The sequence below is a fragment of the Ambystoma mexicanum genome, chromosome 11 (genome assembly GCF_040938575.1).
Source record: "Ambystoma mexicanum isolate Mex_15411 chromosome 11, UKY_AmexF1_1, whole genome shotgun sequence".
Lineage (NCBI taxonomy): Eukaryota > Metazoa > Chordata > Amphibia > Caudata > Ambystomatidae > Ambystoma > Ambystoma mexicanum.
The window spans coordinates 780,531,040-780,554,793 of NC_090934.1; the positions used below are offsets into that span (position 1 = coordinate 780,531,040).

General features: G+C 49.4%; 1 protein-coding gene across 2 annotated transcripts in view; it reads left to right on the forward strand.

Annotated features, from left to right (window-relative positions):
* Window positions 1-23,754, forward strand: part of DENND2B (DENN domain containing 2B) — a 1,727,973-nt gene that overhangs the window by 93,321 nt on the left and 1,610,898 nt on the right. The window contains exon 2 of one of the 2 annotated variants that reach the window (XM_069623705.1): window positions 19,442-19,511. The exons of the other annotated variant lie outside the window; for it this stretch is intronic. The gene's annotated coding sequence lies outside the window, so the exon portion shown is untranslated. The remainder of the gene's footprint in view (window positions 1-19,441; window positions 19,512-23,754) is intronic. 2 annotated transcript variants of the gene reach the window in all.

Below are 23,754 nucleotides of genomic sequence, written 5' to 3' on the forward strand. Positions count from 1 at the left end.
TGGGATTTTAGTGCAGCTTTGTTAGTGTGAGAAGTGGTTTTAAAAGTGACAGAATGAAAGAAGAAAATAACAGTTTGTACATTAGAATGGGTGATATGGGCAAGAATGCATGTCTTGGTAATATATTGAAGTTGTTTCAGACAGGATCTGGCACTTAAACATGCTGCAGAATTGTTTCAAATGTGGTTTTCTTTTGTTTTACAAAAAAGTCACAGAGAGTGCTGTGTTGCGATTTATTACATGGCACACGCAAGTCAGGGACCTCATTCCCCTACTAGAAGTGTGGCGCATAATAAAAACGCTTTTTATTTCTACAATACGGATCTGTTCTTAAGAAGGTCTCCAACCCGTCTCGCACCCAACCTCCACAAACGCCCAGTGTTACAATGGGCTAGGAACCAGGCTGGTGTGTATCAATAAGATATTTATTATTCAGGGGCGTGGCTAACCGCCATGTAAGAAGGACGCATATTTGGTTAGCTCCGCATGATGTGCCCATAATAAACTGCAATACAACGGTTCTGTGCATGCCCAAACAACGGTGAGCCGCCACAACTGCTACGAGAAACGTTGGGCAGCTCCATCTGAAGTTTTAAGACCCTACACAGTGCGCCCTGAGCAGGGCACCGTGTTGTGGAGAGCTGGCGAGCAGGGAGAGGAAAATGGCACCCACCGCATGAGCGTCTGCAACGGCGTTGCACTTACCGATCCATCGACCCAAGGCTGTGTGAGCCTGGATGCACCGAGAAGCGGCTGAGTGATCTCGGGCGCGACCCAGGAGCGGCGAGAGAGGAGCACGCCGTGGGACCAGGCTGTGGCAGGGTGTGCGCCTGGCTGACCCAGCTGGCTTTGGCGGCCTGGAGCCCCTGACCCTCGCGGGAGACCGCCCCCTAGAGAGGCTGAGCGGCTGAGCCGAGTGACAGAAGCGCCGTGCCCTGGCTGCTACGGGTGCAGCCTACGGCAACACGGGGGAATCTTTAAGTGGCGGCACAACAGAGAAGGAAATTGAGATCACCCCCAACACGGCGAAGAGGAGGAGGCAGACCCGCGGAGGGGGACCTGGGCGGCGGAGGGCCCATGGGAAGAGGCAGAGCAGGAGCCCCAGGCTCGCGAAGGAAACTGCCCAGCAGAGCGTGTAGAGGACACAAGGTGAGGGGCCAGCGGGGAGGGAGGACCCAGCAGGCCTGGCCACATCCTTACAACCCAGGGGCCGGGCTGCCCTTCCCCCTGCGGGCCCTTGCCCAGATGCCAGGGCCTCCGGTGAGGCAGGGCCTGGACCTGTGCAAGGTGGGCACGCGGGACACACAGCGAGTCACCGCTGCGAACATGGGCAGGCGGCGTGGTCATTAACGCTGCGTGGGGCGGCCCCGCGGTGGGCACCGCCGGCCCCATAGCATCATCCAAGCAGAGAGCCCGGCCACAGGGGATTCCCATATCACTCCATTCAGGAGCCGTGTGCACCGAGGCACAAGCTAATAGCTGGACACTGCCATAGGGGTGCACCGAAGCGACGGAAGGACCACCCTCCCCAACTAACACAGTACAGAAGAACGGGCGACTCATATAGCCATAGCAAGCCCTTGATGCCACCCAACTCACCCCTGGGGGAACTCTTGCGACAACGCACCACCCCCCAGAGCCACAAAGACCACGAGAAGGGTCCGCGAAGCACACACAGCTTCTGTGCTGCCCCTTGGTAGCGCACCACCCCCATTGACAGCGCAGCCCGCCCAGAGTACCAACAGATCCCCCAGCCCGTGGTGTAATGTCCACAAAGGGGGCGAGAGGTAAACAGAAACAGACCACCATGGAGACCTACACGGCTGGAGGACCAGCGAGACCCGACACCAGTACTACAGGCTCCACAACAGCGCCGCCACAACCTCCTGAAATGACAGCAGAACCAGGCAACTCACAGATCCTAGAGGCCATCAAAATGCTCCAAACGTTGATGGAAAGCAAAATAGATGCAGTGGCCATAGACTTGAACCTACTGCGACAGGATGTCCGTACCATTGCTGGCAGAACCGAAGCTCTCGAAACCCACGTTCGTGAAAATACTGAGACCAAAACTCAGCTCCTGAAAGATGTTGATGATCTGGCGCAAAGAGTGAAACACCTGGAAGATAGAGCTGAGGAAGCCGAAGGTCGGGCGCACCGAAATAACATTAGAATTCTAGGCCTGCCAAAGGCAGCGAGGGAACCGACCCCACAAACTACATAGAGGACCTCCTACTGCAAGAAATCGGGGCTGAGAAACTTTCGCAAGGCTTTACCATCGAGAGAGCCCACCGATCCCTCACCAAACGGCCACCTCCTGCGACCCCACCTAGGCCAGTAATCGCAAAAGTGCTCAACTACAGAGACAGGGAGACAATTCTAACCATTTCGAGATCAGGGGGCCAGATGCACAGAGACTCTGCGAAGATAGCCATATATCCCGACCACACTTTCCAAGTCCAAATGAAGAGAGCACGGGATAGTCAGAACTAGGGAAACCTCGCTGGACAGTTTTTGTTACAGGGGAGTTTAAAGTTTAGGGAGGGAGGGAATATGGGAGTTGGCATGTTAGTTGGGAAATTATATAGGGAAAAGACAAGACCACCCAGAGCTTCGAAAACCGCTGAAACCAGAAGGAGATACACCAGAGGCGTCACACTCGAGATCATTTGGACACACAAAACTCATGGCTGACAAAATCAGAATCATAACATGGAATGTTAGGGGAATGAACAGCTACGTCAAGCAACGCTGAATCCACACATTCATAAAACGGAGTAAGGTTGGAATCGCCCTACTGCTGGAGACTCACCTGGACGCACGAAAGCTAGCAGCACTTGCTAAGACCTGGGGAAGGCCATTGATAGGCTCTACGTACTCCACCTACACTCGAGGGGTCCTGATCTGGATCGCTCCAACCATTCCCCTAAAACTGATGAACTCAAAAACAGACGACAAAGGCAGGATGGCCTTGGTACATGGCACCATATAAGGAAAGGAAGTCTGCCTAATTAACACTTATGCCCCCAACCACAACGCCACAGTCTTCTTTCGGTCACTATACAATCGGCTCGGCCCATATAGAGATAGCACCCTGATATGGGGCTGAGACCACAATTTCACCCTAGACCCCCGCAAAGACAGATCAGACAGCAAACACTTCCGCCCTTCCCCACCCGCCAAAATACTAATTGCACTGACACAACAGCTTGCGCTTAAAGACCTATGGAGGGAGCAATACCCTGAGAAATGAGAATACTCCTTCTACTCCCCTACACATGCTGTTCACACCAAAATAGACTATATATTTGCGAGCAAAAAAGCAACAAGCCTCGTTCGGGGACACACAATACCTGGCCAGAGTGTTGTCAGATCATTCCCCATGAGCAGCCACCTGGACGGTGTTCGCACCTAGACCCCCCGTGCCCACTTGGAGGCTTAGAGGCGAGGCCCTGCTAGACACAGCCTTCCACGAACAGATCCGGAAAAGCAGGTAGGACATCTGGCAGATAAACGAGAATAGCGTGCAACACATAAGCACCGCATGGGAGGCGTACAAAGTGGTCCCGAGGGGTGAAATGATTGCAGCTTTACGGTGAGCCCAGATATCCATTGTAACCTTGCTGGCATGCGCCGAGAAGGAGCTGGTGGCATTAGAAGCCAGAGCCTCTTCGGATCCAGATCACATTCAAAAAGTGGTAGAGCTCAGACAAGCTTTTTTAGTGCACTGGGAAAAACTGGGGAAACTCATCTACACAAAATACATCGAAAGAAGTCATGCCCTCTGCGATAAATCAGGAAAGCTACTAGCCTGGCTTTACAAACGGGAGGCCCCCAGAAAGCCCATCTGCCAAGTCCGAAGACCGGATGGCGCAGTAGTACACACACAGGCCGAAATAAACTCAGTGTTCTCGAGGTTCCACCAGGACCTGTACGCCAACCCCTTGTCGCCCACAGACACTGAAATAGAAGACGTCCTAGACATTATTAAGCTACCCAAACTAGACGCACCAATGGCGGAGGCCCTGGACGAGCCCATTACCCCAGAAGAGGTCATGGTCACCATCAGATCCCTGCCATTCGGCAAGGCCCCAGGAATTGATGGGCTCCCAGGGGAGTTTTATAAAACATACGAGGACGCACTGGCACCACTCCTTGCCCAAGTATTCAGTGAAGCATGCGAAAGAGGCACCCTCCCAGACATCATGAGAGAAGCCGTAATTATTCCACTACTAAAACCAGGCAAGAATGGAGAGGAGTGCAGTTCATACAGGCCCCTATCCATGTTAAACTCAGACAACAAGATCCTGACGGCGCTGCTAACGAGGAGACTATGTAAAGTGGTTCCACTACTGATCCACCTGAATCAGAAGGGCTATGTGCCAGGGCAAACCATTACTGAGAACCTGCACAAATTACATCACGTTATATACAGCACTAACAGCAGGCTGGAGAAATGTGCAGTGGCATCCCTAGATGACACTAAAGCATTTGATTCAGTCTGGTGGAGCTGGCTGTACTCCACTATGACCAAGATGGGAATAGGGCCGGCCTTCTTAAAGTGGTCCAAACTCATATACACCGACCCCACAGCCAGGGTGCGTATGAACAACATATACTCAGACAAATTGCACCTCTACAGGGGTACGCGGCAGGGATGCCCACTTTCCCCCATGCTGTACATCATAGCCATGGAACCTGTAGCAGCATACCTAAGGCAGGAGTACGGGGGCGGGGGTATAGTGATAGACGGTGTGACCCACCTGGTCTCAATGTATGCTGACGACACACTCCTATACCTAAACAACCCAGAACACATACCACCATACATTTTGAAGACGCTAGATGGGTTCCATAGATACACGGGCATCCAAATCAATCATGAAAAGTCATGCCTCTTTCCCCTGGCATCCCTAATTGAGGCCAGAGGAGAAAGCCCCCCTACTAGGGCTTTTCAGTGGGAGACCACCTCCTTCAAATATTTGGGAATTACCATCCACTGAGACCCCAAGACTGAACACACCCTGAACACGGCAAGAGCTAAAGAAAGCCTAGACAAATCAGTGGACTTCTGGGATAAACTCTCTCTCCCAGTGGCAGGAAGGGCGGGGCTTCTTCAGATGGTGGCGCTGCCTAGACTCCTACATTACTTCACCAACGCCCCATACAACATCCCCCCGCAGTTCTTCAAATATTTTTAAAAACTCTGCAGGCGATTCCTCTGGCAGGGAGGAAGGCACAGAGTAGCGTTAGAAGTGCTACAGAGACCTTACAACAAAGGAGGCCTGAAAATCCCCAACTTCGAACTATATTACTTAGCAGGCCAACTGAAACACGTAGTGCAATGGATGGCTGATGAGACCACAACTGATACCCGACTCCTACAACTGGCTATCCCCCACATGCTACTCAGAGACTTATTTTGGATCCCTGCAGGCGCATCACAACACAGCCCGTACTTGGTGAAACTAGCGATCCAGGTTTGGAAAAGAGCCTGCAAGATAGCGAAGATAAAGAACCCATATTCCCCTCAGATCCCTAATGCCACCATCATGACGAATAGACCGGGGGACAAAAAGAGATAAGACACACATGGGAACCCTGCGGAGTCGCCACACTTGGGGACCTGGTGCATGACCAAGGGAGTTTAACATTCGTGGAGCTACATGAGACCTCAGGACTTCCATCTGGGCAGTTCCTGCTCCACGGAGCGGTGGTTAGAAGGCTTAAGGACCGATGGCCAGAGGTCAAGAACCTAGAAGCAGGACACAAGACCATAGAAAATATGCTGAATGCAGCCGAGGGAGGACACAAAACCTCGAGGCTCTACCCAACATTGTTAGACAGCACAACTAAGCAAGACCTTAAGAGCAAAGCGAAATGGGAGCAAGAGCTAGGCCTGGAATTCGAGGACAAAGAATGGGAATCCATAACCCGCTACCACAAAAAGGTATCCAGAAACGCCCAGTTGCATCTTATACAGTTCTACATCACCAACAGAGCTTATCTTACACCAGAGATCATCTCCAAGTTCAGAGGGGCAGGTGTCAAAGAATGCCCAAAATGCAATGAACCTCGCGCGGGGATGACACACATGTTTTGGGGATGCCGGACAATTCAATCCTTTTGGTCACAAATCGCTGCAAAGGAGGCCGAGGCAGACATTGTCCTAGACGTACAGTCACCAAAGGCATGCATCCTGGGCAGATATAAAAAAAGCAAGAAGAACAAACCCCTGAACAAGCTCAAGGACTTAATGTACATTTTAGCGAAGGGACGCATAGCTGTGGGTTGGAAAAGCCCTAAAAACCCAAGTGTCGCACTGTGGTGGGAGGACCTCCGAAAGTGGGCGACGGCGGAAGCTGGGACATGGGAGAACGCACTGCAAGAACAAAAGCTAGATACCAGTGACGACCTACACCAATGGGTGGCACTCATGGTGTCATTATTCAACCCAAGAGAGGAAGATGCTTCCACAGATCAAGCAAGCAACCCATGATAGTATCTGGTAAAGGCTGAACTGAAGAACAAACTGTGGTCTTGGGTGGGTGGGATCTAGGGGAGGGAGGGGGGACACACAAGATATTACAAATGATGCATTGCTGATACTAATTGGTTTGTTGATGTTGTTAAAAACCCAATAAAAAAAATAATGAATTTATTATTCAATGTCAAATTAGAATAAACAGCTTACATTAGCCACCAATGTTGTGGCAACACAAAAGTGCAATGACTTCTATAAAGCGAGTAGGTTAAGATATACTGTCACAAATCCTTCCTTTTTAATGACAAAAAAGAAGAAGAACAATTCCACACACAATGATTGCACAATAGTTAAGCACTCCCCCTGCGACACCGAACCCCCAAACATCAATTGGACCTCATTCCTTTAAATAGAAGGCAGTGGCAGGGATAGGAATACAGGGGGGAAATCTGCTTTGGTGTGGTGCCCACAGAAACAATATGGGGAGCTGTTAAAATGGATTTCTGAACTCTGACCTGGAGGGACAGAGGTTCAGAAGGCCAGCCTTCTTTCTTGGAACAGGGTAACTCTGGACAAGCCAGACCAATCAGGGTAGCTATGGCAGGCGGTCAAGACTAAGTCTGAGGAGGGGTGAGGGTGAGTGAAGGACCTCAATGAGCACATACAGCAAGGACACTTACAAATTACTCCAGACAGGTGTTATATCAAAAATAGAGACACATTTATTACAAGGCCTTTGTAACAGACCATAGCAAAAGTAACACTAAGTAAACCAACACAACTCTATACAAGACCATTGGGGTCTAAAGGGTTAAATGCACGAAATATGTCGACAACCTAGAGGGGAAGGAAACAGGCAGTGCAGATAGTCTTTAGGCCCAGTTCGACATTGACAATACACCTAACTAAGAGGCAGTCCAAGCCCTAAGAAGAGAGGAGCCTTCTGCTCAATAGTACATGTAATGCAAGCGCACGCGGTGGTTCCAATGGGCAAAATAGGGTCTCTTCAGGGGTTTCTAGCAGCTTGGGAAGGCGGATGAGGCGATGCAGAACAGAATAGTTCCCACTATTCAAGAAGGACCTCCACTTGAAGGCAGAGGCAGTTCGAGAGTTTGGGATGGAGTCGCTATTTTGCAATAAAAGTAGATAGGAGAGGAGACCGCAGGGGCCACTCGTGCGTAAAAATGAGCCCTAGCGCTAGGGGCCACCGGTTTGGATATGGAGTACTCACCGGTCCCTGACGCAAGCGGATCCAAACTTCGCCAGTTCGGTCCACTTCGCTTGCAGGTTCGAATGCGGCAAAAAGGACGCCTCAGCACCTTTCAGTTCCTGAGATACAGCGATGATTCCCAAACGGGACAGTGGTGATTTCTCCGCTCCGGGTGGATGAATCAACCCAGGTTTACTACAGCAGGCTTCAGGGGCAAGAGGGTCACAAATGCATCGGACTTGCAAAAGACGCTGCCGCGGCAGGGCAACACGGGTACCACGTTCGCTCCAGTCCTGGCGCACTCGTCTCACTTCTGATCTGGAAATGCCAAGTGTATGAAATTCGGTGTGAGGATGCCCGGGACACGGAGCTAGCAGCATACCAAGTTTCGAGGGCCTCCTCGAAACGACGGCGGTGACAGAGCAAAGCAACTGGGCAAGCTGGTCAGTCCACTGGTTGGCCCAGGGACACTTCCGAGAAAGCTTACTTGCAGAGTTTGATGAAGGTGCCGAGAATAGTTGGTCCCACTATTCCAATGGGTCAAAGCGTCTTCGCAGACCTTCTAGGACGACCAGATGCAGAGGGGTCCCACGGGACGACAGCAGGCTCAGGGTGCCAAACCTTCTAGCGGGTTTGTAGTTGCAGGATCCTTGGATCCTATCCTTTGTTCAGTGAGAACTCAGGAGATCAACATGGTATGGGTGTTTTTGGCCTCCTCTTATCCAAAGTTCCCTTCGCGCCAAAACGAAGAAGACCCAATGGGAGATCTGCTCACAAACACACACTCCATACGTGGACCAATCACAGACCACGGTGGTCCCAGGCATTCAGGGCATTCCAGACTCCCTGGCACCCAGGATGTGTATTGGAACCAGACGTTTCAGCCCACATCCTGGAGGCACACACCCACGGCATGCAGAAGCCCACAAAAGCAGTGAGTTTCGCGGGAAAGTGCATGACCAAATAAGGACTGACCCGGGTCGACTCGACTTGGGGAAGGTGAAGGGGCAAGATGGCCAAATGACAGGACAAAGAACCTCGTGGCATGGCCATTTTGGAGCCAGGCCACCTATTTGTGCCAAACGCGGTTAACATGGCAGGAAAGGGTTAAAAATAATGCGAAAAGATAGCTGCCCCCAGTCCTGTCCATGACACATCTGCACAGTTCATAAAAAGTCCAGGGAGAGTATCTAGGGCCTTTGGAAATGACTATAGACCCAAGTGTGCTGTATGGTAAGATACGGTTATGGGTGAAAGGATTGAATACAAAGGATCGAAATGCAATAGTTTCGAGTTAAAAGGACCGGAAAAAAAGGTCGCATTTTTTTTGTCCCCCCCACCCCCAAACCCCTCTTTTTGGTGTAAAAAACACTTTTTTTTCTTATATGGAATTCAACCTTTTTTTTTCAGTCCTTTTGACTCGACCCTATTGTATTCCATCCTTTTGTTTTCGATCCTTTGACTGGACACCGTAAGATACATAGCACACTTGTTACATGTTGCACAAAAGTTGTAACACGGCAAAAGGACTAAGGGAAACAAAGTCTCCCAGTACTGACTGTCTTAAGGGCATGTCGGTTTCCCCATAAAAAGGGAGGGAAAGCCCAGAGGAGTGCAGCTGAAGGCTGTGCTTCCCTGGCAAAGTCAGTCAGTGGTGTCTAAACAGCAGCAAAAAGTTTGAGGGGTGACAAATGGAGGGAAAATTACATACAATTATGAAATCTTTCCTAACAGGAGCCAGCAAAGAAGGGGAACATTCATTTTTATAGCACAATGGAAGAATGGGGTTTTTAATTATTTATCACAACTGCTATGGGAAAGAAATAGAAAGACAGGGAATTCACTTGCTTATACTTAGAAAGACGGGCAGGGATATTAGAGAATACTAGTCAGTACACAAGTGGAAAATCGGTTTTAGGATATTCAACACATGGGCAATTGGAAAGCAAAGGCAAATGGACCTTCGTTTTTACTCATGCTTGAAATGACATGCAATCTCTGGGAAAGGGGTAGCTCACAAGAGGAAAATCGGTTTTGGGTGAGGATGACAGATGCAATGGGAAAATACAGCTGCAGATGGAAATTCGTTTAGCAGGGCACAATTGAAACACAGGGAGAAATGTTTGTTTGTGCATTTATATAGCGCTACAAACCCTCAGGTATCTGAGTGGTGCTTATTTCCCACAGTGTGTGGTGCTCATTTATTGACCTCGGAAGGATGAAAGGCTGAGTTTGGCCCTGCTGGGATTCGAACCTGCATCAGCAGGCTCTGCACTGATGTCAAAGCAAGCGCTCTACTCGCTGTGCTACCTGAATGCATGAAATGTATTTCTTAGATCGCAATGGGATTAATTCTTTTGGGCAACACTTTATGACTATACCAGTTCACAAAACACTGGGAAAAGATGGCTGGTTTTGAATCCCAACAATACAAATCATGTGAAATAAATGGGGAAATTAATTGATTTGCTTAGAAAAATACACTAAGGATTTCCACAGGCAAAAGGGGATTCTTTAAGGGGCAATGACTGAAATACAGGCAAATGGGGATTTTGTAAGGGGGAATTATCTAATGCAATGCTACAAGAATACTGGGCCTACACACTCTATGGTTTCTGGGGTTTAGATTACTTACAGTTTACTTACAGGAGAGGTCTGCCAAGGACATAAATCAACTTCCAGTGCCCTACCATCAAAGCGGATTGATTCCAGACATTCAGCCTCATCACGAGTTGGGCTGTAGCCCTTAAATGCGGCAGTAATGCTATTACCGCCGCATTTAAGGATCCGCCAAATCACGGGTTTGGCAGATTTACCCCCAGCTCTGAACTGGGGGCAAATCCGCCGCGATTTTAGTGATTTTCGGTGCTATTACGGTAATAGCGCCAGTGGTAATAGCGCTGAATAGGATCGAATGGGGAATTCCCGAATGGGCCCAACGGGGAATGGTGACTTACCGTTCTGCCAGACCCGTGATCGGGTGCTAATAGTGCTGGGGGTTTTGTGGTAGGGCTAATAGCCCCAGCGGTAATACCACCGGGGTTAGCACCCAACTTGTGATGAGGTCCATTGTGTTCACCGTATGGAAGGATCCAGTAGGCGGATACAGAGACTTTTTATGGACAAAAGCTATGGAGTTCACACCCTTGGCCTCTCCAACCCATACCCAAAAATGTACTTTAATTTATTCTGCACAGGAGTTCTGATTTTCCCAGTTACAACAAAGCCAAATGCATTTCATTATGTTATGAGACAAAAAAAAACTTAAAATATATTGAATCTCATCTGTTGATCCCAGTGGCTGTCCTGGGAGGGGAGAAGATCCGTGTTTTTGTCCTAACCAAAGCAGTCAGGCGGAAGGACTTTGCCATAGAAACACATTGATAATCTGAGTTCTCCAGCATGGGGTCTGGCATGGATTCACATGCTCATGAATATTCCTCGTCGTCAGGCTGGGAATCCTCAGTAAAGAAAAAATCTGTATCAGTTTCGTTTCTGATCTGTCTTTCGTAGTAGTAACCAATCACTGGTCTGTGGGTCATACTGCCCCCAGCCAATGACTGCCCTCTCCCTAAGCCCCTCCCCTGGCAGCCATCCTCAGATTTTTACGCACGTTCAAGTGTTGGGAGTTCTCGTGCTATAGCTCTCGAGCTTTTACTGTGTTTTGCGATTTTACAAAGAGTTTAATCTAATTTTTCGGTCAATCAAGCCTCAAGCTCCACCGTTTCTACTTCTGATCAATGGGGACCCGTTTCGGAATTTTCTGCGCCCCTCAAGGGCAAAGTTTTCTTCGAGTACGCTTCTTGGAGGATTCCAGAAGACCTTGAGGCCTACCCCGTGGACATGGCCCAGGACAAGGGAAGTTCGACGCCTGGATCCAAGCTGTTCAGGAACTGCCCTGGATGCGGATTGCAGAATGTGTTCAAGGAGGACGAGCATTCTAGATGCCTCTACTGCCTTCACGAAGACAAAACGCACGTGGAGAAGGAATGTACGTTTTGCAAGAACATGTCGGAGTGGACCATGAGGGATTGACGGATCCGCCTCACCAACTGGCTGGAAGGAAAGAGCCCAGTGGTAGGTGAGAAGAAGAAGAGGTCCGAGCGGTCTTCTGAGTCCTTTGAGGGCGCTCCGGCGACAGGGGCCCAACAGAAGGCTAAGCACTGCGAGTCCGCGGGCACTGGGAGCGCCGAAAGGTCGGGCTCCTCCGCTGCCAGGCAGGGCACACTTTCACTGACGCCATCAACCACGAGTCAATGCTCTGGCTCGGGGAAGAGAAAGTCGGAGATCCCGGGTAAGCTTCTGGAGAAGCCCCAGTCGATCCCGACGGAAGCAGCCGAGGGGGAGCGAGGCGGTGACCCTTCCCCCAAGGTGAAGGCCTCAAGCATGCCAAAAGTCGTGAAGGCCCTGATTCACCCGGCTATGGCCTCTATCGATGGAGTCGTGACAGCCCTGGCGAAGCCTGTGGAGGCTACCCCAGTGAAGACGACCTCAGGGCCCAGAGTTTCCCTGCCACTGCGGAGGGAATCTTCTTTTCAGCCCATCGATAAGACCCCAGTGAAGACCCCGGTGGAAAAAGAGGGGGGGGCGGTGGCCATGACGGACACGGATATAGCCTCTGAGGAGGAGCTGGTTGAAGTCGTGCAAGGCCTCAACAAGAGGTTTGAGGAGGTCCGGTCCCACGGGAGGAATCCCAGGGAGGCGGACGAAGAGAGCATCGGTGGCGCCAACGAGGCCCCCGAGGAGGAGGAGGAGCAACCATTGCGCCCGTCGCAGCCAGTGCCCGACAACTCGGCGGCCATTTTGATGGCAATCCAAACCTTATGCAGGGAGATAAGGACAAGGTTGTCTGTACCCCCAACGGACGACCCAGCAGAACCGGGCCCGTCAAGAAGCCCTCCAAACAAGCGGAGGAGAGTTCACCCCCGCCTTTCCAGCCCTCACAGCCCGCTCAGCCTTCATCTCCTTCCCCTGATCCTAGGGATGACACGGGAACAGATACAGCCACAACGGGGACGGATGACGACGGTGGTGACGACGGGATGGGCCTTCCATCACCACCCCCTCGGGCCTGCCCACCTGACGAAATTGGCTCCTTCCACGCCATGATTTCCAGGGCATCCAAGCTTTTCCAGCTCTGCCCGAAGAACAGAAGAAGGAAGGCTTCCTCTATCATCGGCGCAAGGCCAAGAGGAAGACTGTCCTCGCGGTGCCATTGCTTGACGACATCTGGGACGAGGGACTTGCCCTCCTGAAGAACCCGTCCACAACGCCTGCCAAGAGGGATCGATACGAGAAGAAGTACCGGGTCCCCGATTCCGCCTCTTTATGCCTCAGGGCGCAGCCGACCCTGGATTCGGTTGTCTCGGTCGCGGGCACGAAGAAGGCGGCGGGGGTGACGGCTTCAACTTCAACCTCTCCACCTGACGGCGAGGGAAAGAGGCTGGACGCTATGGGACGATGAGTCATCTCGTCCGTGGCGACGACAATTAAGGCGGCCAACGCCCTAGCGATTGTGGCCCGCTACTACAGGGAGTTGTGGTACAAGATTGCCCCCCTGCTGGGCTTCCTACCGGACGACAAGAGGGCGGAGGCCCTGGGGATCCTACAGGAAGGTGAGGTGGTGTCCGACCACGTCATAACGGTGGCCACGGACATCGTAGACACTGCGTTCCGCTAGTTGGGCAACAGTGTTTGCCGTCGACGGCAGGGATGGCTCAAGGCAACAGATTTCCTCCAAGACGTGCAGATCAGAGTTCTGGACATGCCCTTCGACGGGAACAACCTGTTTGGAAAGACAGTAGATGAGTCACTTCAGGCCATCAAGACCGACACGGAAACGGCTCGGGCGTTGGGAGTTTTGCAGCAACGACTGCCGCCCTTTCGGAACTCCAGAGGCAAGCAAGGTGCCTCCAAAGGATTCGGCGGTGGCTCTTCGACGTACCGCCAGGCAACCCGTTCCTTGTCACAAGAGGCCTACAGAGGGCGCGGCAAGTCAGGAGGACCCCGTCGCCGTTGCTAAGGAGGCCAGGGCGGCATGGCCACCTCCAAGCAGGACTGAACCGGCTGTGGCGTCGGGCCCCCACCTGAGCACCCTGGTGGGAGGCCGGCTGGTGAAGTTCGTCAGCGTATGGGAGTCCATCTCCACCGACCGTTGGGTGCTGGATGCCCTGGCCCACGGGCACACTCTCGAATTTCTAAGGAAGTGCCCCCGAATTCCTCCCGTGGCCAGGAAGGAAAATCACATCCCACAACTGAAGTTAGAAATAAGGGCGATGCTCAAGAAAGGGGCCATCGAGCCCATCCCGTAGAGGCTCTGGGGCTCCGGAATATACTCAAGATACTTCTTTGTCAGAAAGAAGACAGGAGGTTGGCGCCCCATCCTGGACCTTGCGTCGGTTAAACAAATACATCAAGGCCCAGAAGTTCCGGATGTTCACCCTCCAGCACATGCTGGGACAGCTAGAGGCAGGCGACTTCCTGTCATCGCTGGACTTGGAGGATGCGTACTTCCACATCCCCATACTAAAATGACACCGAAAGTTTCTCAGATTCATAGTCCAAGGGCGGCACTACCAATTCAAGGCCCTGCCATTCGGATTCAAGTCGGTGCCCAGGGTATTTACCAAGTGCCTAGCGCCAGTGGTGGCGCGGCTGCGCCTGCCGGAGATCCACGTTTACCCCTACCTGGACGATTGGCTCATCCGAGAAAGGACAAGGGAGCTCGCCGTCGAGCACACAGCGAAGACCGTCCAACTGCTCACGGACCTGGGATTCTCCATCAACTTCCCCAAATCCCACCTGGTTCCGTCGCAGGTCGCACTGTTTCTGGGAGCCAACCTCGATACAGTGGCACGATTGGCTTCCCTGTCGGAGGAAAGGACGAAGGCCATCCTGGGCAAGGTGCAGCACCTGCTGGCCACGGATGTGGCCAGGGTGAGGTCCATCAAGTCACTTCTCGGCATGATGGCCTCTTGCATCTACCTGGTGCGCCTATGCAGGCTGCGGATGCGTCCTCTGCAGGAGTTCATTGACGCCTGTTGGATGCAAGCTGCGGGCAGCTTCGAAGACAAGATCCCGCTCAACGAGGTCTTCTGCCATGCGATTCGGTGGTGGGGCACCCGCGCGCATCTCGTGGCGGGCACAGACTTTCAGACCCCAGCACACCAGGAGACGGTGACAACGGATGCCTCCCTGGAGGGTTGGGGAGCTCACACCGGAGATCTTCACTCGAGAGGCCTTTGGCTCCCGGAGGGGAGGTCACTCCACATCAACATCCTGGAGCTCTGAGCAGTGTTCTGGGCTCTCAGGTCATTTCTCCCATCCCTCAAGTGCAAGGTGGTAAGGATCTTCACCGACAACACCACCATGATGTTCTATAGCAGCAGGGAGGAACCAGGTCCCCGGCCTATCCAAGGAGGCCCAGGATCTGTGGCACTGGGACATTGCCCAGGGGATGTTTCTGGTACCCTTCCACCTAGCAGGAATAAAAAACACCATCGCCGACTCGCTGAGCAGGGGGCTGCGCTCATGCCACGAGTGGGAACTGCATGAGGACCAAGTGGATCGGCTTTTCCGATGATGGGGCAAACCCCAGATCGACCTGTTCGCGACGGCGACAAACTCCAAGTGCCAGAGGTTCGCCAGCAGGTTTCCCCAGCCGAGCAGCATGGGCGATGCTTTCTCGTTCCCCTGGGACGGCCTGTTCCTGTAAGCGTTCCCTCCGTTGTCGTTGCTACTGCGACTCGTCAACCAACTCAAGAGGTCCCAGTGCAGGATGATCCTCGTCGCACTGGCGTGGCCGAGACAGATCTGGTTCCCGGACCTTGTGGACTTGTCAGCGTCCCCCCCAGTCAAACTATCATCGGATGCAGATCTTCTCTCCAGAGAAGGAGGCGCCATCCTCCATCACGACCCAGGGTCGTTGTACTTGCAGGCCTGGCTCCTGCAGCACTAGAGTTTGGAGGGTACGATATCCCGGCGGACTGCAAGGAGGTGCTTGTAAAGGCCAGGGCGTTCTCAACTCTAAAGTGCTATGGACACAAATGGAAGCCGTTCTCTGTCTGGTACCATGCACAGAAGATTAACTCTCTGCGAATTACGGCCCCTCAAGTGCTGCTATACCTGCTGTCGCTGGCCAAGGCGAGGCTGGCTCATGCCTCCATCAAAATACATCTGGCGGCGATCACCCACTACACCAGAACTACGGGACGATCATCTCTGTGGTCTGATCGCCTGGTGAAGGAATTTATGAAGGGACTGTTCCGTTCATTCCCGCCGGTGAAGGCTCCGGCCCCGGCGTGGGAGCTCAACGTGGTGCTGACCAGGCTCATGGGGGCGCCTTTCGTGCCCCTGCATTCGGCACTGTTGAAATTCCTGTCGTGGAAAACTGCGTTTCTTGTGGCCATCACCTCCGCACGACGAGTGGGAGAGATCCAGGCCCTATCCTGCAAGCCTCCATACTTGACTTTTCACGAGACGGGGTGGTGCTGAGGACACACCCCTCCTTCATGCCCAAGGTACCGTTGGACTTCCATCTCAACGAGCCCTTGGTGTTACCAGTTTTCTTCCCGTCGACCTTCGTCGCCGGCCAAAAGGACTTTGCACTCGCTGGACGTGGCTAGAGCGCTGAAGTTCTATGTGGACGGCACGAAGAGTTTTCGGAAGACATCACAACTGTTTGTGAACTCTGGACCTGTGAACCAAGGGAAGGCCCTCTCGAAGGCTTCTATTTCCAGATGGCTCTCCGGCTGCATCATGCACTGTCACCGGATGGCAAACCGACCATTGCCCGGACATCCGAGAGCCCATTCGACCAGAGCAATCGCTGCTACCGCGGTGTTCTTGTCGGGTGTACCCCTGCTGGACATCTGCAGGGCTGCTACGTGGAGGTCGACGCACACCTTCATGAGATTCTACTGCGTCGACCGGGATTCCAGGGAGGAGTCTAGGGTCGGATAAGCAGTGCTGCACAACCTGTTCGCCTGAAGGTGGGCCTGGTGAGGAGGTAAGAGTTGCTTAATGTTGAGTTGATGAAATGCTTAATGTGGAGCCTTGCCACCTCCCGTGGTTGTGCATGTGTGTACTGCTATGTATTCTTATATTCATGAGCATGTGAATCCATGCCAGACCCCATGCTGGAGAAGGAACAAGTTACTTACCTGTAACTGTTGTTCTCAAGCATGGGTCTTGCATGGATTCACATGCAAAACCTCCGTCCTACCCCTCTGCGGCTCTTCACTTGGTCATACTGCCACTTTATGTGCTAACAAATCTGAGGATGGCTGCCAGGGGAGGGGCTTAGGAAAAGGGCAGTCATTGGCTGGGGGCAGTATGACTCAGAGACCAGTGATTGGTTACTACTAAGAAAGGCAGATCAGAAACGAAACTGATACTGATTTTTTCTTTACTGAGGATTCCCAGCCTAACGATGGGGAATATTCATGAGCATGTGAATCCATGCCAGACCCATGCTGGAGAACAACAGTTACAGGTAAGTAACTTGTTCCTTTTCAGTGATGCTCTTTCATAATCAAAGCCACCTGGCGGGTGGTCAGTTGCATTCAAGAAAATAAAAAAATTAACAGACAAAGTAAATCACTGACCGAGAGGTTCAAACCCAGCTACCTTGGCTGCTCCCTTTTAACGCTTTGTTGTAATGGACCCCTTAATTCATATATTGTGGTTTATTTTGTACTTGGCCAATCCTGTAAAAAGCAATACTGCACATTGTAATTATTTTGATTTAGTTGTAAAGCATTCATACTCAAACAAAGAACAGTACACCATGTTGCACTGGGTGCCAACAAGAGGACTGTATTCAATGCCTACATCCATTATATAATGTGACATGTTTGGTATGGCTAGACAGTGTGCATGGACAGTATATTTTGTGTATAGTGTCACACAATTTAATTAGTGGAAAGGTACAGTTAGTTTGCCTTTAGGTGTGTCAACAATAGTTTGAAAAGAAATGTTTGGGAGAGCCCTCATCGAGATTCAGAGTATCAAATTGCTGGAAATGGAGGATGTGTCTGCATTTTGTCTTGTAATCGTAACATACCTACTGGTTCTGCATTTTAATATTGGGTATGCTCAGCTTGTGCAAAACCAGTGCTATTTGTGCGCAGCTCTTTATTGAACTCTGTTCTAATGTCTGTGATTTAGAACATTTCAAATGTTACATTTGCTAAGTATTTCTTTAACCTAATTCCCCTTTCTCAGGCTGATTTAATAGGAGTTCTTATTACTACAGATGCAGTTGAAGATCAATTAAGCCTGAGACATTGTTGCTTTCTAAGAAGTGTTGGCAAAAAGAAACATCACTACTCAAACAAAATCAACAGCAATACAATTTACAGTCAAGAGTTTAGAATAGTGAGAAATATGCAAACCTTCTGTATAGCTGTTTCCACTGATCAAGTCACTCCAAGACATTACAGTTCTTACCTTAGCTCATAATGCACATGATAAGTTCCTTAATCACAAAAAACCAAAACATGCCACGCAATCCAAGAAAGGAAGCAGGCGACCATTCTTAAACATCATTGAAGAAATTGGCTCAACTTTCCCCACCTGACATAGCTAATCTGCAAAGTGATTACGGAAGGAATCCTGACCATTATCGACTAGAAAACCTTGATCTGCATATATGGTCTTTATTGTCTGCAATCTGCTCATAGTTAGGAGTAAACGACCTCAGTGTTCCTTCTACACTGAGGCTGTTTTAAGGAATAGGTGGATAGAAGCCAATTTGCTCGGCCTTGAGCTTCAGGTTAAGGCCCCCACTTCTCCTAGTCTTGTTTCCTGTTGGAAGTCTGCATCATCTAGTTCTTCTGTAGCTTGGAATTTCTGGAAGGCTCTGGTGGTCCATAACATGTTTTAACATGGGTGGCACAACTCTTGGGCTAAGGATGTTGTCCTTCGTTATGTGTTTGACTGTGCTGCAAAAAGTGGAGGCAATTACGTTTTACCTCTATTTTTCCAGCACAGAATTACCAATGGTGGAATTACCTAGTGGTCATTCCGCCGATTTTTGCAGGAAAGGTGAAGGAGCTACCTCCAGCTTGATGCTGTAGATACATTCTTCACTTTTCCTCCAGGAATCGACACATTACCAATCGATAATTCAGCCAGTGGAGATTGTTCCAAAATCCCAGATGGAGTCCTATTGACTTATAGTTTTAGAGCACATCTACCAGGCCAAGAAGAATGTCAGAGCAGAAAATACCTTTTAGCATCAGGAAGGAATGCCATAAGTAATTTGGCAAAACAGTGGTATATAGAAAATATGCAAACAGTGACACAGAGATCAGGTGTTTCCTTGTGGAAGAGTGAGCGATCCAACTAGAGTGTGAAGGCATCAACCTGCAGCGCTGATTTGGATACTGGGAAGGGGAGAGTCACTAAGGAGAGGATTCACAGATGAATCTGTGAATCACCGTGTAATAGAAAGTAATCTTTGCAGACGAAGATGGGCAACAATGTATTGGTAGGCCTTTCTTGAGATCTTTGCATGTAGGCTTATTGGTGGCTGACTTGAAGGGGAGGACAGCATGTGAAGAGGGAAGGCATAAGAATGCACAGAGAGCATCGACATTTGAAGAGTGTTTAGATAGCAAAGCTTGCTTACATTTTATTAACCAAACAACAAATCAACTGTTTCAGGTAGTATCCATTCATAAGGATAACTCATGCATTTGGCTGCTAGTTTACAAGACATTCATAGTTCCCTTTTTTTCTGGCAGGTATCTCTCTGAGGAAGAAACCCATGTGGTCTTAAGCAAACAGCCACAAATGTGAGATGGCCTAAGAAAGGTATCATTTTCTTTCTAAAAAAAAAACAAAAAACAAGCTTATCTGTTCTCCTGGCAAACACGTTATTCCTGCTACCTTTTTTAATATGTAAATATGGCAAGTCTTTCAAAAGGATTATTGATAGAGGCTTGGACCTATGTTGCCCGAGCACATGACCCGCTTAGGATCGAGGTCTGCCAAGAAAGTACCTTTTGAGGTATCAATGAGAGGGACAGTTGACACCACCTGGCTCCTACTTTGCTAACAGGCTTGAGTTACAGTGAGGAGCGGACAAGTACATGTTTAACAGCTCACATATGAAATAAGAGGGCCTGCATTGTAAAATGTCACTATAGAATTGTCAATTGAGCAAGTGGACACACCAGGGAAAGAGAAAGCTCCTGTAGCGGCTGCAGGAGCAGAAAAGTGTCAGGCATACACACTAAAAGCGCTGAGGACATCTCAAATCCCCACAGAGGGTTGATCTTACACCCCAGCACTGGGAAAGGAGGCGGCTCATAAAAGGTTTCTCAGCATTGCATGCTCAAATCCCATTGGCATAGCTCCTTGCTGCGCTGCTGGCCACAGAAAGGAAAGAAAAGCCAAGGCAAGCACTGAGTGCAGTCACGACTTTACTTTAGCCCTTGGCAGAAAATTCTGTAGTAGGGCTAGGGGGACTTCTTGCTGCAAAAGAACGTAGCCAGTGTGGGCTTCCCTTCAGATTCCATTCCACCATGCGTATTCATCATGCGCAGACCTCGGAGGACTGTTTATTCCAACATGTTTTATTCACAGCCATTAGCATATCGCATACTCAGTGAAAGGGGTCTAACTTGTTCGCGTGAGACACGTAGCCCTATATCTGCACATGCAAATATCTATTAGTGAACCACAGGAGTGGAATACATCTCTTCTGGGTCTTTTTGCTCACTTTCTTCATTTGGGCAACTGCTTTTCTCATCATGGTGCTGTACTGCTGAGGTGGCCTGGTATAAATCAAGATATGTGCCAACCGGCCTTGTGACCGCAGGCAGAAACTAAAAACACTCCATATCTTATGATGGATTATTTTTCCCCCCAACCATTTAAAAGACGTACATTTATAGCAGTGTGCATTATGATAATACTGGCTGGATCATGGCTGCGTTTTGTTGTCATTAAAATCCACTGTGAAAAGTTAAAATCCCCCTCCACGTGAAAGAAATAACTTTAAGCGTCCTCATTTGGGAAGGTGTTGCCAGATATATTTAAATGTAAGTTCCCTGTTGATGTAGGGTTGGTTCTAAAGGTTGTTATGGTTTATTTTAAAGTACACTGACATTCTGTTGAAAGGTTTAAATAGTGCAGTCCGCCCTTTTGCTTTTTTTGCTCCTAATACCAGATTAGATGTCTTCATCTGGTTTAGATTAAACCTACAACTATAGGAAAATCCAAGAAAACGAGGAATACGTGGACAATCTGACAGAAACTTCCGTGATAGAGAATCCCAGGCAGAAATCTCTTGCCCCTTCTCTGATTGAGTTGGATAGCTGCAGTCAGAGAAGCAGTTCCGGTGCTAACATGTCAGCCAATTAGGATGTCAGAATGTTCTATCTGCTCTAATTGGCTGAAATGCTTTCATTGCAGCCAATCAGAGCATATGGAATATTTCAGCCTCTTAATTGGCTGAAATGTTCAGCTTTGTTCACGATTTGGGCCTGGGGGAACTGGGATTTCCACAAATTTACAGGTGTACATGGAAGTGATGATTTGCTTCTTGTGCTCCATATAGGTCACCCACAACTTTCCATAAATTAACTAACAGTTATATACAGAGCATCATTACAGTAGGTTGGATGCTCTGGTTGTGGGGATAAGGGAAGTTGATTTGGCACATATAGGTACTCATTGACTGTCCTTTGTAGAGCGGGTTCCTGCTACATCTACTTCTCAGAATGTAATTGGAACTTAATCATGTACAGTTACTGTGAAAATGTTTAATTTTGTCATAAGGAAGTTGGTGTAAAATGGCTAATTGTAATAATTGCGTGTTTGGTTTTAAACACACATGCTTATGTAAGAGTAAAATGTCAGTCTTACCTTCCACTGGCCTAATTATGAAGTTGCATCTCAAAAGGAGACACAAATGCACTGCCAATCAACTGAAACTATGGTAGTTTGATTTGATTGACTTTACCCTTTTGTATATTTACTTGTTGCCACTGGGTTCAGGGATTATATCTGAAATCGTATAGCCTGTTGTGACTATTCACTAGGTGTCACCACTTATCCCCAGTGGGGAACCCCTTCTCATGAGGCTTAAAAGGTGAGGCTGCTACCCAATATTCCCTCTGAGGGTGGTTTAATGCGGGAGGACATCATGGGGAGGGACTCCCCTCCTGGGGTTAAGGACAACCACATGGGTACAAGTTGGCACAACACCCCAAACCTATCCCGTTCAAGCCTGTTGCCACATTTCCACCAATCGCTCCGATTACAATTGTAACATTATACCAGTTACTTTTACTGTGACAAAGAAGATTGTGACCAATACTGATAGTATGGCGAACTCCAGTAATGACACAAAAAAGGTAATTTAAAGCATGAAGATTACCAGTAACGCCAGTACTGAGATGAGGTGGCCACCAGGAGCCATGAAGAATGACTCTGAGAGAATGCAAGAACGGTAGGGGCTTGTCGCGAGGACTAGTAAGGGCTTCTTGGAGATGCGGTAGATAGGCAAACTGCACAGAGATAAAGATACAATGGGCCTCATTACGAGTCTGGCGGTAACTGTGCCGGAAAAACCGGCAGGCTACCGCCGGACCCGTATTACAATTCCACCTCTGTGATTCCAGGTTTTACCGCCACCGTTCTTTCTGGACCGGCAGGGTCGTAATGAGGCCCAAAGCATCTTTCTCGTGGCAGTACTTTGGAAGAGAGTCACCCAAGTAGGCTTAGTGAGAAGGGAAGAGAACCGAGAACCTTGAAGTGAAGCCTATGTGGATACGAGCCATCTTGCTCGTGGCTGTATTGGCAGTGGAGTGAACCAAGTGGGCCCGATGAAAGAAGAATACAACCCAGGGCCTGGGACCCAAACCAAAATACCCGATATCAGTGCATAGGTTATCCTCCTCGTGGCAGTACTTGTGAGAGAGTAAACTAAGTGGGCCTGATAAGAAAAAGGAAGTAAACAGGGTCTGGGGCCTAAATAAATACAGGGCGAACGGGCCAAGGATAGCCTGGAACTGTTTTGAAAGTTACCTAAAAAGACAGCGGAAATGAGCCATTCCCTTTGATCTTAACTGGAACTTAGTTGTTACTGACATCCAGGGGAAGGGAGTCATTGCCCCTGGACACAGTTGGAATGTTGTTGCTACTAACATCCAGGGGAAGGAATTAATTCCCCCTGGACCTAATTGGAACTTTGGTGAAACCATTATCATGGGGAAGGTAGTCATTCTCCCTAGACCTAGCTTGAAGGTTATCATAGAAGCCAGGGAAACTGAGTCATTCCCCCTGTAGATGTTTGGAACTGTGTGTAAAGCAAGACCAGGGTAAGGGAGTCATTCCCCTTGGTATTGATTGGAGTCATGAAGAGACTTTCATTTCAAACACCAGGAGAAGGGAGTCATTCTCCTGGGAGAGAACTTTATGTTTGATTAAGACTCGTTGGTTATAGTCTGAGGGATAGAGGTAAGGTTTTGACTCAGGACGGTGCTTTCTTTACTTACGGACATTTTGACAGATGCATTTTGTTTTTAGTTTGAGGCAGGGGTAGCTAGGTTATGTTCATTCAATACAAATATTTGCCAACCACCATGACACCTCCTGGTCAGTTGCCTTCTTCTGCACACTTACACTATCTACAAAGCACTGATTGCTGGGCCACCATGCTGATTTGGTACAGCTGCAACTCCGTTTTTGGATGTACATGTTTCAGTTGCATTAAGGTAGTTGTGCTTTTTGCAGATGGGGACCAAACAGGTCAAAGTGTCTTTCTTCTTTTTGAGATCAAAATAGGATTTTTGTGGGGTTAATATAATACCAAGATCTGTCATTTTTCTGGCTATATTATGTCTTTCCTGTCTTCTGCTAATTTGCTACTTTTCAGTACTCAATGCTGGAGAGATTTATACCACTGATTGCCAACATATCATATTGAGAGACCTTGAAACATTTTAAAGGAGGGAAGGACTAAATCCTTAGTGGATCACGGCCCATTCCTTCTTCACCAACATCTCTTTCTTTCTCAGGCTCTGTAAAGTAACAACCCATAAGTCTA